The sequence below is a fragment of the Camellia sinensis genome, chromosome 7, assembly GCF_055761805.1.
Source record: "Camellia sinensis isolate YWXY chromosome 7, ASM5576180v1, whole genome shotgun sequence".
Lineage (NCBI taxonomy): Eukaryota > Viridiplantae > Streptophyta > Magnoliopsida > Ericales > Theaceae > Camellia > Camellia sinensis.
Window position 1 is genome coordinate 32,041,405 of NC_138967.1, and position 17,473 is coordinate 32,058,877.

General features: G+C 37.1%; 1 long non-coding RNA gene across 2 annotated transcripts; it reads right to left on the reverse strand.

Moving 5' to 3' along the window:
* Positions 1-1,577: 1,577 nt before the first annotated feature.
* Positions 1,578-5,573, reverse strand: LOC145795028 (uncharacterized). Of its 2 annotated transcripts, none has more exons than XR_014335169.1 (4): positions 4,087-5,573; positions 2,296-3,983; positions 2,005-2,159; positions 1,578-1,883 (listed from the first exon to the last, which is right to left on the reverse strand). It is a non-coding gene; the product is annotated as an uncharacterized LOC145795028 (long non-coding RNA). The 2 variants fall into 2 exon arrangements; XR_014335170.1 differs by having other exon boundaries at positions 2,005-2,175.
* Positions 5,574-17,473: the final 11,900 nt, after the last annotated feature.

Genomic DNA, 17,473 nt, shown 5'->3' on the forward strand with positions numbered 1-17,473 from the left:
CTCCTCCTCTCTTGGTTATAAATTGAGATGAGTGAGGAGAGGTTTGAATCATCAGAAATTGGAGAGTGAGAGCTGTGAGTTGAGTGAGTTTCATCTCCTCCTCTGTAATTGTATTTTTGCTCCATTTTAGTGATAATTCTCATTTCTGACCGTGGATGTAGGCATTGGGCCGAACCACGTAAATATTGTGTTCTCTGTGTGTGTGAGATAATTCTCTGGGTGTCTTTGATCCTAACAACTCTTTGGAGTTTGGTTTTGGATGAAGGACTTTTTCAATGTGAAATCAGTGTGTTTTGTTGAGAAACCAATTTCTGTCTTGGAGAACGTTGCTGATTGGTGATCCTAACATGAATCAAGGCGAAATTGTAGAAAAAAAGAAGAAGATACTGCGTCTCAAACAAACATATATAGGATTGTTGTTGTTGTTGATGTTGTTATTGATGTTATCTCTATTTTATGTCTGCTGGAGTGGAATTTCAGATCATCTCAATTTGGAAATATTTTTATCATGCATGGTTAGCTAAGTCATTGATTGACATGCCTAACTTTGACATTTTGGTGATGGTGAGCAGCATAGTCCTTTGGTCCGTTTGATGTAACTGTTAAAATAGCTTATAGATTATAACTTAATAGATTATAGATTATGACTTTAATCAGAAGTTGTTAATCTGTTTGGTGTAATTATTGAATTATAGATTTAAGTTGCTGAGTGGTGTTTGTTAAATAAGCTGTAAAATAACTTTTTCAATTAATTTTTATTTTTTATTTGTCTACATTTCTCATAAAAAATAATAATAATAATCTATAATCTATTTGAGTCTTTTTCTATTTTTAAAAAAATAAAAAATAAAAAAATTTAAGAGTATAATCATAAATTAACATGTTCACAGCAGAAACTGATAATCAGAAGCAAATGGTGAGCAGCTTCTCAAAATCAACTTTTTTGAGTTAAAATAAACTGTTAGAATCGGAAACTGTTTGAAATGAGTTTAACCAAACAGTCCAAAATAACCTTTTCAAAACTAAAAACCGTAAGTTAGCTCTGAAAAGCTGAAACAAACACCCCTCTTGTTTGGTTAAAAATTTAAAATAAAAAAATAGAAGTAAAAGATATTCATCTTTCAGTTTTCTAATAATTAATATTTGTTTAACTTGTTTGAGTTATTTTTGCTTAATAGGGATGTTTATGAGTAAAAATCACTCCTTATTTAAGCTATTTTGTTTGAAACTTGAGACGGTGCTGGGCCTCTAAGGAGCCCGGGGGGGGGGGGGGGGTGTTTTGAATTTATTCTGATAATCCGAACAGTTCATATTATAATCAATTCTCATGGAAAAAATGGACCAAATAGCTTAAAATAGCTGAATATGAACTATGACTACAAGGCAACAGTGATCAGGAGAAGGAGCAAGGTTATGCAAACATTTTATCCGTGCCCTTGAATATAGGAAAACTCACGTGTTAAAAGATATCAACAGTTAACTCATCATCAGACATGAACATGCAGAAAACAAATTAATAGCCAGAAGAGAGTTGTTATCTCCATTTAAAAATTGATAATTATTCCAACACATGAACATGCAGAAAACAAATTGCTCCATTTCTTAAACCACATAAAACAATCCGTCTCTACAACAAATTAAGACCTTCAAAAAAATAAAAAATAAAAAATAAAAAACTACTTCTACCACACTCTTCCAAGGAATTCTGCAAATTCTTTGAAATTTTAGAGTTTCTCACAGATCAAAGGATAAAAAATTTAATCCTACATGACAAAATTTCCAGAACAGTGTAATTATATAAATCATTTTGTGTTTTATGATTTGTAGCAGGTTCAGAGTATCTAAATATATCCACATACCATAGCAATATCTTGGGGATCCACCTGCCAATAACACAAATATTCAAATGTTATCCTGTGAGCGACTGCATATTGTGCAATCAACACCAAACGAAAAAATATATAAATATGAGAATCATGCAGGAGAAAAGATGGGATGCCCAACCTGCTTTCACATTGTTACTAGTTATGCCTCATTGTGTGAGATTAACATCAGACACTCAGATTTATGTGATAACTGTAGGCTTCTCCCTTCCAGTGAAGTCCTTCAGCTTTGATACAGAATAATACCTCAAGCAGTGCCTTGGTTCAATGCAATTCCTATAGTGAGAATCGTCTGCATTACTTGACGCAAATTTGCAGATTCTTTTACCAATAATAACGGGTATGATATTAAGGTACTAAAAATGACTTCTTGCTAGTTCTAACTTCACAAACCCTAAAAAAAGGGAAGTACCTCTCTAGCAGCAGCATTAATTGTGTTCAAGTTACATCTTAAGTCATTCACCTGAACAAGTTTGAAGCTATAATATAAGCACAAACAGCTAGAAATAATAATAGCATTTGTTCTTAGATAATACACCAAAAAAAAAAAAAAAAAGTCCCAGATCTATATACCTGACTGGAAAAAGTAATTCTGAACGCAAATACTTACAATTTGGACTCCACTCGTTGGACATTCATCAAGTCCAAGAAAAACTGAAATGTTCATCAACACTACAAAAAAAAACACTTTTGGCGACCACCTTTTTTTTCTGGTCACAAATGTCAAATAGTCCACTTTCTGCGACTAAAATCTAACTTTTGGTGACCACAATTTTTTGGTCACGGAAAATCAACTTTTGGCGACCAAAAAAAAAGTTAGTCACGGAAAGTATACCTATTGGCGACCAAAGGATTTTTTGGTCGCGGAAGATCACCTTTTGGGGACCAAAAAAATGTTAGTCGCGGAAAGTATACCCTTTGGAGACCAAAGGCTTTTTTGGTCGCGGAAAGTATACCTTTTGGTGACCAAAAAAATGTTGGTCGTGGAAAGTATACCCTTTGGCGACCAAAAAAAAAGTTGGTCGCGGAAAGTATCCTTATTGGTGACCAAAAGCTTTTTTGGTAGCGGAAGATTACCCTTTGGCGACCAAAGAAAAAAGTTGGTCGAGGAAAGTATACTATTGGCGACCAAAGGCTTTTTTGGTCGCGAAAGATTACCCTTTGGCGACCAAAAAAAAAAGTTGGTCGCGGAAAGTTATGGCGGGATAAATTTTTTTAAAAAAAGATACTACTATAATTACATGTTATTTTTCTGTTTAGGCATTAAAAGTTTTATAAAATAATATATAATCCAATTTTTATGGGTTACATATTTTCTCTGCCAAATCTGAACAAGAAGCATGTTATTGGCAGAGTGGATTGGGTGCATGGTGACTCCTTGGTCAGGAGTTCAAGTCCTAGACAGTGCAAAAGAATTAATTTTTTTGGGTCAAGGCGCTGACTTTTGGCGACCAACTTATCTTTGGTCACTAAAAGTTCCCTATTGGCTAATATCAATTGGACTTTCCGCAACCAAAAAAGTTGGTCGCCAATGGTCACTTTTTTTGGTCGCTAAAAGTTCACTTTTGGCTAATATGAATTGGACTTTCCGCGACAAAAAAAGGTGGTCGCGAATGGTCACTTTTAGCGACCAAAGACTTTTTTGGTCACAGAAAACTATCTGTCACGAGGGTTTAGCGACCAACTCGCGACCAATATATTTTGATTGCGAAAAGGTTTTAGCGATCAAATATGGTACTTTTCGTGACCAAACATATTCGTCCATACAGGATTTTTGCACTTCCCTTCCATCCATCATCAAACCAAAACAAAAACCTGTTCACACTTTCCAAGCATATCGTTGGTCCCATTGTAGTTCTAAAAGAAAGAAAAATCAATAAGAAACAAATAAAATAGTTAAACATATTTTTAAACAATAAATGGATTGTCAGTGCGTAAATGTCCTCCTTAAGCCAGGCTAATAATAAAAGACCCAGTTGCAAAAAGTTTTTGTTCAAACAACATTCAAGTTGGGCAATATGAAGAAGCATATATTTCACAAACCTGAATATTATCAAATATATTCCCCAAGATTCCAGGACCTAACTCCACCGACAGAGGCTGTAATGTCAATGGACAAGATAAATGTTAGTGCATTTGATGTTTGATCTATAACTACTCAAAAATTGTAACAATAATATTGTGAAAAACATAACAAGATTACCTTGTGTGTTCATAAAATAGGATCATTGACCGTCAACCCAGCTGTTTCTTCATACACGGAGAGAATATATAGACAACAAATTATTGTCAATATTAAGTTGTTTTAGTTCCATCATGTAAAAGATGATAACTATAGCTACAAGAAACTTGGTGCAAAGGGAGAGCAACAGTAAAGAAGGAGACACATTAAATCAGGAAAGATGATGATATGCATTAAAGACCTACCGGGCTCAATTAAGGCCTAGGTTAAAAAGCTCTTAACAATATTTGTAGAATTTATATACATATATATAAGCTATCATTAATAAGCATCAAGGGGATGCAACTTGTGCACATAAGCCTCTAAAGACACAACAGAGTTTCATAGTTCGATTGTGTAATGAATGTATTGTGTTAATATTATATACACCCTAAGCCTCTAAAATCTTCTAGACGAACTGCTCCTATACTCCTGCCCATTGTAGTCCAATCAAAGTCTATATAGCTTTAGACTGTAATGGCTTCTACAAAATCCTTGAAAGGTTATATTCAAATGTGTAAGTGGCATGTGTAAGTTAGAGCAATAAAACAAAAGAGTGGTATCAACAAACTAGAATCACCAGAGATTTCATAAACACTAGTTATACTCGTTACAAAATTCACTTACACACATACATGTTACATTTTAATAAAACAATAAAATAGAAATCTGAGCTCATAATGCACAAGATAAAAATTAAAATTAAAGATTAAAAAAAAAATTCCAATTACAATTCACGCAAGGACTGTACAGTTCACTCAATCTAACAACAAAGTGAACAGCACCATTAGCTAGTATACCAAATTACATTCATAATGCTACTCAATTCATCGAATCAACAATACTTGAGGCACTGCTACCAAAATGATGAGAGAGCAATAATAACCAAAGATCATAAGATATCTAATAAGCAATTACATAATCAACACAACAAAAAAATGCCTGATTTGACTCAGTTCTGTCCTAACTACTTGTTCACCAAAAATCGATACACAATTCTCTCTACATCTGATTCAGATGCACCTATTCAAATCAAAATCAAGACAAAAAATGCAGCTAGATCCAGAGATCTAATCAATAAAAAAAAGCATCAAATTTCAACATCGATACAATATATCGTTGATTCTGAAATCAATCAACTCATAGTTTTGCCAAGAGCAATGACATTGAGGAAAGTGGAAGGGCGGCGCGAGGACGATGAGTTTTCATCGACATCTTCGTTGGCAAGCAAAGCAGATGCTTGGCGCATCAAATCTGTGAGCTGAACCAATTCGTCGATCGCGTCCATTGACTCGATGAATCAAAGAACTCGATTGAAGAGAGAGAGAGAGAGGGAGAGAGGGAGAGAGAGAGAGATGATCAGATTGAAGGACGAGGAGGGATCGAGATGAATGTAGATAGAGAAAGAAACCCTAGGTTGATACAAGATAAAAATGATGATGGAGAGAGATCCACCGATAATGTTTGTGTTGTTGAGTAAGTTGTAGATAGTAATTTACCAAAAAAAAAAAAAAAAACAGTACGGTGAGATAAAGTTAATATTAAAATTTATTAATTAAAAATAATTTTTTTTGAAATCAAATTAATTCTACAAAAAATAGTTCATATTTGTGTGTGTAACTCTTTAGCAATTTTTTAGACCAGTTTTAAAGCTGGTTTTTTTTTTTTTAATTATAAATCTACCCAAACAAGTCTAAAGAGTTAAATGTATTTTGAATTTTTTTGGGACTTTTTTTTTTTAAAAAAAGAAAATTTGAGAATTATATATTTTATATAAAAATCAAATTATAATATTTCATACAACCACACCTATTTAGGGAGTGTGATTATATATGATTTAAAAGTAGTAATGTATATATAATCAAACTTTAATTAGAAGGTATGATTAAAAAATATATAAATAATTATACTTTAATTAGAATGTGTGATTAAAAAATTTATATATAATCACACTCATTTAAAAAGTGTGATTAAAAAGTAGTATTATATATATAATCACACTTTAATTAGAAGGTGTGATTAAAAAATATATAAATAATCACACTTTAATTAGAATGTGTGATTAAAAAAATATATATATAATCAGACTTATTTAAAAAATGTGATTAAAAAGTAGTAGTATATATATAATCACACTTTAATTAGAAGGTGTGATTAAAAAATATATAAATAATTACACTTTAATTAGAATGTGTGATTAAAAAATATATATATAATCAGACTTATTTAAAAAGTGTGACTAAAAAGTAATAGTATATATATAATCACACTTTAATTAAAAGGTGTGATTAAAAAATATATAAATAATTACACTTTAATTAGAATGTGTGATTAAAAAATATATATATATAATCACACTTTAATTAGAAGGTGTGATTTAAATATATATATATATATATATATAATCACACTTAATTGAAAAGTAACGTAAAAAATAAATATTATCACACTCAATCAAATTAAGTGTGATTAAAATATCAATCTAATTTTTTTTATCACACTTCTAATAAAAGTGAGATATATATATATATATATATATATATTTTTTTTGTCAAAGTGTGATCTTTAACTATTTTTGTAGTAGTGTGCCTTGATTGAAAAATTACCACCGAGATGGAAGGACTTCAAAAATTATTTAAAGCATAAGCCCAAGGAGATGACTTTGGAAGAACTTATTGTGCGGCTAAGGATTGAAGAGGACAATCGGACCTCTAAGAAAAAAAGCAGAAAAACATCCTATGGAATCCAAGGCAAATGTGGTGGAACAAGCACAAAAGGGAAAGAAACGCAAGTATCCGGGAGATAGTACTTCGCAAGGTCCTAAAGAGGGGGACAATAAGAAATACAAGTTTACTAGCAAGTGATATATTTGTGACAAGGAAGGACATCGAGCCAAGGACTATTGTAATAAGCGTAAAGGCAATGACAAAGGAAATTCAAGCAAGAAACTCGCTCAAGCAAATGTAACCGTAGTAGATAATCTTTCCAATGGTGTTGATAATCTTAACCTTACCATAGTTGTTTCTGAAGTGAACTTAGTTTGCAATCCCAAACAATAGTGGGTGGACACTGGAGCTACTCCTCACATTTGTGCCAACAAGAAAATGTTCACTTCCTATATTAAGCAAGACAATGGAGAACAACTGTTCATGGGCAATTCCTCGACTTTTATAGTTGAAAGCCAATGGAAGGTTATTCTGAAGATTACATCAGGAAAAGAACTCATATTCACCAATGTGCTACATGTACCGGACATTCGCAAGAATCTTGTTTCTGGATCACTGTTTAGCAAAAATGGGTTTAGGTTGGTTTGTGAGAGTGACAAATTTGTACTAACCAAAAATGGAATATATATGGGAAAAGGTTACATGAGTGACGGGTTGTTTAAAATAAATGTAATGATTGTTGTGCCTACAATTAATAATAAGACTACATCTTCTTCTTACTTGCTTGAGTCTTCATATTATGGCATGGTAGATTAGGACATGTTAATTATGGATCTATTCGTAGACTAATTAATATGGAATGTTTACCAAAGTTTGAATTAAATCCAAGTCATAAATGTGAAATTGTGTAGAAGCTAAGTTAACTAAAATGTCGTTCCATTCATTTGAAAGAAGTACAGAACCACTTGGACTAGTTCATAGTGACATTTGTGATTTTATATCTAGTATAATCATCTATAAAAGTGATAAAGGAACATGGAATAATTCATCAAACCATCGCTCCTTATGCACCTTAGCAAAATAGAATTGCTGAAAGGAAAAATAAGACTTTAAAAGAAAAGATGAATGCAATGTTAATAAATTCAGGATTACCTTAATTAAATTTTTAATAAATTACCCCGGAAGAAAGTGAATCAAACATCTTATGAAATGTGACATGGAAGAGTACCATCATACAAATATTTAAAAGTGTGAGGGTGTTTGGCTAAAGTGACTATTCCTAGTCCTAAAAGAACTAAGATAGGTCCTAAAACTATTGGTTGCATATTCATTAGCTATGCCAAGAATAGTAGTGCATATCAGTTTTTGATTCATAAGTCAGAACATTCCGAAATTCATGTAAATACTATTATTGAATCTCGGAATGCATAATTTTTTGAACATGTGTTTCGTAATAAAACTAAACAAGAGACTAGTACTAATAAAAGATCTTATGATGCTATTACTTGTCATGATCAAGAACAAGATAAAAAAACAAGAGCAAAATTCAGATCAAAATGAGGAAGAGGAACATAAGCGCAATAAACGTGCTAGAACCTCAAAATCTTTTGATCCAGATTTCCTAACTTTTTTTGTTAGAAAATGAGCTTTTAACTTTCAAAGAAGTTATGTCCAGTCCTAAGGCTTCTTTATGGAAAGAGTCTATAAATAGCGAAGTTGAATCCATCTTGCAGATCCACTTGGGAATTTGTGGATTTGCCACCAAGTTGTAAACCTCTTGGATACAAATGGTTTTTCAAGAGGAAAATGAAAAGCAGATGGATCAGTTGACAAATACAAGACAAGACTTGTAATCAAAGGATATAGACAAAAAGAATGTCTTCATTACTTTGATACATACTCACCGGTTACTAGAATAACATCCATTAGAATGCTAATTGCCATTGCATTTTTGTATAATCTAGAAATGTATCAAATGGATGTGAAAACTGTTTTCTTAAGTGGTGAGTTAAATGATGAAATTTACATGGAACAACTAGAAGGATTTTCTATTCTAGGAAAAGAAAAGAAAGTGTGTAAATTGATTAAATTATTATATGATTTAAAACAAGCGCCAAAGCAATGACATGTGAAATTTGACAAGGCAATGATGTCAAATGGATTTAAAATTAATGAATGTGACAAATGTGTTTATATTAAAAACACAAACAAAGGTTAAGTTATAGTATGTCTTTATGTGAATGATATGCTCATCATAGGTAGTGATAATGACATGATTAAAACTATTAAGAAAATGTTGAACAAATACTTTGACATGAAAGACATGGGGATTGTTGATGTAATTCTTGGTATGAAAATTACCAAAACATCAGAAGGATATGCTTTGTCATAATCACATTACATTGAGAAAATACTTGGCAAATTTAGCAAAAATGATCATCTTTCTAGAAAACACGTGGATGTTAATTTATTTCTTTCTAAAAATTTATAGGAAAGTATTTCTCAATTAAAGTATGCCCAAATTATTGGAAGCTTAATGTATTTGATGAACTACACTTTAGCCTATGTAGTAAGTAAATTAAGTAGATATACGAGTAATCCAGGAGTAGAACACTAGAAAGCTATTATAAGGGTTCTAAGATATCTCACATTTACTCGTAACATTGGGTTAAATTATACTAGATATCGAGCAATACTTGAAGGATACTATGATGCAAACTGGATATCAGATACTAGAGACTCAAAATCCACAAGTAGGTATGTCTTTACTCGTGGTGATTGTAGACTCGACTTTCTTTGCGCGCCCGCCTTTCGGAGATGTGCGAATTGGTCCTACAGTTCGGACTCCCGTCACGGTTCTGAATCTAATCTCACAAAGTGCAATGTAAGACTGATAAACACCAAAGAGTCCAATCCGGCAAATCATTTTGAAAAATTAGATTTTAAATCAAATAATGCCAAACTGGACTGTTTTGCTAGATTACAGAGTCGCCACCTAAATATTTTATTTTTGAAAAATTTAGGAAACTCTAGCTCGTGCCAAAGGTCACGTGTCCGTCATCACCGAAATTGCCTCGGCTCGGGAACTTGGGTACGAGAGGGGAAGGTCCCGAAATGAGCACCCCCGCTCGTCCGGTCAAAGGATCGGCCTCTACTAGGCATGATATGTTGTTTGATAAACCTCATGTGTTCTTATCCAGTTATTAGCTAACTTTACTATGTGACGCATACATACAAGTATAGACTGAATCGCGAGAGTTGGAACAAAACCACTCATGTTTGTTTTCGAAAATGGTTTGAATGTGCCACTCTCGAGTGGGCTAAAACGCGGATTTGCCACCCTCATGTGGGCTTAAAAATATGATTTTTCCACTTCACAAAGTGGACTTAAAACTCACATTTGTCGAATTATTCCAATTCAAGCAACCAAGCCTTCACCCATAGGCATTCATGCAGTTTAGCATTTAAGCAAATAGCCTCATGGCAAACATGCTAAACATGACATCACTCACACTCATGCAAGTATGCTAAAGCGTAAAACTTACAGTGTACTCCAAGCCAAAACAAAAGTTAGTTAGAAACAATGCATGATCCTAACTATGTTAAGATGCCGAATGCAACACATGCAATAATGCAATTAAATAGGCTTGGCTACCTAAGATGGCATATGAATGCAACAATTTGATACACGTATTCAAATAAGTATTGAAATACAATGCAGTTTGAATGATGCGCCGAGCCCGGTGCATGCAAGACAAATGAATGATGCAAACATGCAAGTATAAGGTATGCTAATTGAAAATGTCCCTAAACTAACCATCGAAAGTGATTAAATAAAAGGGAGAAAGACGTGGGGTTGGAAGACATGCACACACACACGCACACACACACGCACACTTATTACAACAATATGCCCTCTTGAAGGAGGGTCCGAATGAATAAGTCAAGCTAATCTAAGCTAAGCTAACTAAACTAATTAGACTAATTATTACAAAACAAAATAAAGAAATAGCTAAGCTAAGCTACTTAATTATTACAACTCTTAACCAATTAGCAAACTAATTAATTAAATTGCAAAACCATGCTAACTAAACATGTAAAGCATTAACTACACTGCCTCAGCTCTGCTTTGGAAAGTAGAAGATGCATGCACTCAGTTTTCGCCCTGAAAAGCCCACCGGTTTGCTCTTGAGAGGCTCTGTTTGCAGGGTTACTCCAAGAACTTTCTGCTCCATCTTAGCAAACCAATGCTGAGGAATGCACTAGTGGCCTGCTGGCCATTAATTCTTGCTGCCAGCTATCTGCCGGCCAGAGGGGTGTATTGCTAGCCAAGGATGAAGCACTGCTGGCCATCAGTGGGCCACTGCCGACCACTCATGTGCTGAATCACCACTCTGCAACAAAGCACAAACAGAGGAAAATAGAGGCTTTTCCAAGGGTATGTTTGTACTGTGCATCTCCTTATCATCTCAAAACATCAAAGGAGTGGCACTCTTGGATCCAAAACCACCAATTAAGCATTTTCAATGCATAATGACCAAAGATCCAAGTTGTACACTTTTAATAAATGCACAAAACAAGACTCTAGGCTACCACCCTATCATGCATAATCAAGGGTGATGGAGACAAAGGAGATTGGCTCATTTCATCACTTTGAGTATGAGATAGACCAATCTACCTTGTGTTCAATATAACGTCCGATTGAACACATGCAATACAAACACAACATGCTTATCATAGTCAAGTTTTACTTGTCTAATTCTTGTTTACACATTTTACATTACCAAGCCATTCTTTAATTGGTTAAGTCCAAGATAAGTGTCCTCTAGTGAGAGAGAGGTTAACCAAAAGATGGCTTAAGACATGAGAGAGATTATGCCTTTGGTTAGGAGAAACCCTCAAAAGAGGGTTAAAAGCATTGAGCACAAGCTCTGTCTCAGGCTTAAACACAACCTTAAGGTTAACCAACCCTCAAAACAAATGAAAAGCAAGGTTGTAGATATTTCAGTGTTGAAATGGCATGAAAAATAGCACTACACCATGCAAGCAACACATGCACAACATGTTCAAAAGCCAAAAGGATTAAACTAGTGAAGAGCACTACAATAGAGGCATGCAATATTAAGCTCAAATGACCAAACCAGCTCAAGATAGAGCTTAAACATGCCAAAACAGTGGCTAAAACATGCTGAGATGGTAGCATAGAAGGCAAGAAAAATGTGCTCACATGTTAGGCTACAAACAAGGCTCAAGGCACAACTCTCAAAAGCAATGAAAGAGTGAAATAAGTGAGAGTGTGACAGAGCTATATGCACTGAAATCACATGATAAATGATGCTACAACATGCAATTAACTCATGCACAACATGTTAGAGGCCTTAAAACACTAAGCTAGTGAAGGCATTTGCACTATAGCGTTCAAATGATCAAGAGAGCTCAAAACAGAGCTAAAGTAGGCCAAATCAGTAGCTAAAATATGCTGAGATCAAGTCACAAAAAGGTAGAAAAACATGCTCACATGCTAGGCCATCTACACTTACAAACAAGACACAAGGATGGGAGGCCACCCGCTCCTATTTTGGACCTCAAAACCAAGTTTTTACCACTGAAATTCCCCTGGAATTCAGTGGCTAAAAGGCCAAAAAAAGGTTGTTTTAAAAGCTTGAAAAGTGGCACAACACTTAACCAAACAAACTACAAAAAGAGTGAAGCATCCCTAACTCCAAAACAAACCTCAAACCACCATTTTAAACCATAAAACAAAGGTTTCAGAGGTCAAAATCAGCCTCAAAATAGCATGCAAAGATGGCCAAACAAGTATTTAAATTAAGCTAAAATACAAGAAGTTTTACCTCTTTGAAGACAATATGCTATATAGGCAACAATAGCAAGCCAAACCAAGCTAAAACCCTCTTTTAGAGCTCAAATAGGACCTCAAGCAACCTCAATACAATGGTGATCAAATTTGATCAAGGGCTCACAAGCAAAAGTGTAGAGAATTCAAGCTTCAAGGCAAAATATTTAAAGAGAGAGAGGATTCTAGAGAGAGGGAGAGATTTTTGTCTTCCAAAATTTCTAACCCTTTGTATGCAAGAGGAAGACTTCTATATATAGAAGATACAAAATCCTCTCAAAAAGATCTAACCATCCACGTGCAAGCAGATGCTCCAACCTGTGTAAACAGCTGGCACAAAATATCACAAAATATCTACTGATGCATTGGTGGCCGGCTGGCCATCAGTGATGGCTGGCAGGGGCTCATTGATGGCCAGCAGGGCACATTAATGGCTGGCAGTGTCCAAAAGTGGCCGGTAGTGCTCCAAAAGCAACATGCTAAAAGCACCAAAACATGGTCCAAAAATGAGACAGAATTGATGCAGGGTCTGGAAAGCTCAAACCTGTGGCACTCCGCCGCGGAGTTTGAGCACTCGACGAGCAATCAAACTTGTCACTGGATGTACCTGCAAGAACATCCAAGTCTTGAGGACGGTCAAAATGGGGTGTCTACAGTTGTCCCTCTTTGACAGAACTCAGAGTCACGAAGATGACATGAGTGAATGTCAAAGCTCAGAGACAACCCATTTTGACAAAGCCACAAGACTTAGACAGACATTCAAGATAACAATATAGATGCGTCCGTAGGTTGGGGAAAAGTGGAAATGATATGCACGATGCCGAACATAACCTATGATCAAGCAATGAGGGCTATAATGAAACATCTAGATGCAAATGTTATGCAAAGAAATGTTACAGCAAACTCGTACATAAACAAGTTAACATGAACCAAACTACATTTCATGCAGAAAGGATGTAAGAAAATTATGCAATCTTAACTACGCCTCACGCAGAAAAGGGAAAGAACAGCAACCATCGGGCGCACCCGAGGCGGCAAACAAGATCCCAACGCGTGGCACACGTGAGGAGCGAGATGGCATGAACCCAGGGACACACCCCAAGGTTCTGAACTAAAGAGAGCACATAATAACAATTGAAACACATTCAACTATTATGTAACCAAAACAATGAGTGGTATAAGCATCAGAATCCATCTAGATGCATTTAACCAATGCATCCTAACGCGCCACGCGCGAGAGGGAAAATGGAGTGATGCAAACACCGGAAGGTGGTATAAACATCAGAACACGCTCCAATGTTTCTAACCAAAACAGAAAGGTATAAGCGTCGAAACACGTTCCAAACGCCTCTAACCAGAAGGGTGGTATAAGCGTCAGACAAACTATCCAAACGCTTTTAACCGGAAGGGTGGTATAAGCGTCGGACACATGTCCCAAACGCTTCTAACCGGGAGGGTGGTATAAACATCGGGCGTACCCGAGTGTTTCTAACCAACGGGGTGGTATAAGCGTCGAACACACATCCCAAATGCTTCTAACCAGGAGGGTGGTATAAACACCAGGCACGCAGCCTAATTCTTCTAACCAACGGGGTGGTATAAGCGTTGGACACACATCCCAAACGCTTCTAACCGGGAGGGTGGTATAAACACCGGACACGTAACCCAATGCTTCTAACCAACAAGGTGTCGGTGTAAACACCGGGCGTACCCGAGTGTTTCTAACCAAAATAAGGTGTCGGTGTAAACACCGGGCGTACTTGAATGTTTCTAACCAATGAAGGTGAGGTGTAAGCACCGAGCGTACCCGAATGCTTCTAACTAGCACAAGGTGTCGGTGTAAACACCGGACATACTCGAATGTTTCTAACCAACGAAGGAGAGGTGTAAGCATCAGGCGTACCTGAATACTTCTAACCAGCACAAGGTGTCCGTGTAAACACCGAGCGTACCTAAATGTTTCTAACCAACGAAGGAGAGTTGTAAGCATCGGGCGTACCCGAATGCTTCTAACTAGTAGGGTGTCGGTGTAAACACCGGGCGTACCCGAATGTTTCTAACCAACAAAGGAGAGGACATGAATGATCTTACCTGGAATTCCTCGAATGAACCGTACATACAATATCTTGCTTGCATAAGAAAGAAACTGAACAGGTACAATGCAATACAAATGCATATTCCATGCAAGATGAATAATCGCAACACAAATGTTAGAGGCATGCTTCTGTGCACAACATGCAAGAAACAAAACAGAGGCATATTCTATGCAAAATAATCAATGATGCATATTCAATGCAACGTGCATACTCTATGCAAACATGATAATGCATGCTCTATGCAACAATTCAAAATGTATGCTTCATGCAACGATAAAGGCAATGCACATTCTATGCAACGACAAAAGCATGTTTGCTAAAGATGACTCAGAGGCAACCTCCGATTTACCTCTTGAAAGAGTTGCAATATGCTAAAATGATACACCTTGTTCGTGTTGATGAGCGATGACCATCGTGCATTGGAAATGCGATTCTGAGCTTCCGTGAAGACATTCTGAGTCAAACACTGAGCATACCTTGCACTTATCGGAATCCAAGGACATAAATCAAAGAAAAAGAGGCAGAGGAAGCTTGTGGAAGCCTGTCGGCCATCAGGGGAGGCTGCTGGCCCCCTACAAGCCATCAAGGGAGGCCGCTGGCCCCCTACCGGCCATTGGTAGGAACTGCCGGCCACCGATATACAAGTGCTGGCCATCGATGTGCCACTGCCGGCCATCGATGGTAGATTGGGGCAAATTTGGCTTTTCACACTTGGGTCTTTAAAAACAAGTGATGGCACTTCATTTCCTCACAAACCCTTGCACAAAATTCTTCTCCCTTGCTCTCTAGGTGCTCCTTCTCTCTAGATCCACGCGTTCTACGCATTTTCTAACACCCTAAAAACATTTTCTTCGCTAAAACCCTCTAGTTCTCTTCACTTTGAACTGATCAGAATTAGGATTTCGACGCTTTTTTCGTTATTTCCACCATTCTAGGTTCATTCCCCTCAAGTTTCTCCCAAGGTTAGTACACTTTTCCGGGCTCTGACTTTCTTTGACTTTTTCTTCTCTCTTAGGGTTAACTTTTTCAAAGTTTCACCTTTTTCTTCATTTTTCCTCATTTTTGCTTTCCTTGCATCTATTTCAGATGGCAGATGATATCCCACATGACGAGGTTATCCCCACGCTTCCTTTGGTAGAGTTTGAGGCAGACTTTGAGGCCGAACCGGAGCCATTACCGCTGAGCATACGCCCTTTCGATCCAGTGAGGTACCACCCTAAGACTCATATAATGCCTACTGCAGGAGGCATCAAGGCCTTCATCGACTTCACTGAGGATGTGCCAGATGACCTTCTACTGAGAGAGCCAACATCTCATTTGTCGGCTATCGCCGTAGAGGTACGAACACTGTTTTCTACAGTGTTACCTTTAGTTGTTTGCATTTCTTGCACTGTTTTGATCTGATTACATAGACTGCCTTGATCTGACTGTATCTCATACATTGTTGCTTTGTATTCAACTATACTTTCATTGCTTGATCTGATTGCATCTCATGCATTACTGCAGGACGGGTCTCACTCTTTCAAAGGCTACGGTACGACGACAGCTCTAGACTGGTCCGCGAGCTCCCAGCTAGGATTCGCAACATTATTGACGAGACAGGCTTTGGTCTATTCTGCTCTAGCCTGACACGGGTCGTAGCGAGCCGTCCCCTCTTAGGGACTTTAATGGAGAGGTGGTGGGATACCACCAACTCCTTCCATTTCTCCACCACAGGGGAGATGACGATGACTCCTTACGACTTCGTTATGATCACCGGCTTAGACATAGGGGGTGATCTGATCCCTCTCGACCCTGATATGGGAGAGTGAGAGGCAGCGTGGGCCGCATTACTTGGGGTACACCCATCGACACTCCGGGCGGGCATGGTCCAATATAGCTAGTTCGAGGAGCAGTATAGGGGGTCTGAGCCCGAGACAGTCGAGGAGACAGAGCAGTAAGCCAGGGGCTTCCTCATGTTCCTTTTCGGTACCACCTTGTTTTCGAACAGGTGGAATACCGTAGGCCTGTATCTATTGAGCGCCTTGGTAGTACTCTATTGAGTTCAGTTCTACGACTGGGGCGGAGCTGGCCTCCCCACTTTGTATGGATACATGAGCTCGAATTCTCGCATGAGTGGGAGCTTGATCGGCCGCTACTGGCGGGCTTGAGAGGTACATAGCTAGTTTCCCCTATTCGCTTTACATCTTCTGCTTAGCATTTCTTGCTTTACATTTGTTCAACACAATGTACTTTTTGCTCTGCATTTTTTGTATCTGCTTATACACTATACGCCTTCTGCCTTACATTTTCTGTATCTGCTCATATATTGTATTGATCACATTTTCCTTGCAGCTGTGGGTGTACGCATACTTCCCGGCTCTTGCTCTAGAGCCTATAGAGGAGACTCTGGTGACGGTCCCGTTTTCTCGGGTATACGATTGCTAGCTCTCTGTAGGACTTGGGAAAACTTCATGTTTTTCTACGAGTACTTTGACGTGGTTGCGGCGCACGAGGTAACCCAAAACAAAGTTATTCTACTTTTCAATCAACTTGATACATCCATTAATCAACTGACGGTGACTAATTATCTGTTCATTCTTTTATTTTCAGATCACATGGTAGCCGTGGGATGCGATACCGTCGGGGCTTCAAGCCCAGTATGACATAGCTAGGGTCATAACTCGCTATCATATCCTTCTTGAGGGCCCGATCTATCGCACCTGGTTCTTGAGCAAGCGTTTCACATGACAGACTTTAGGACTGCCTGCCTG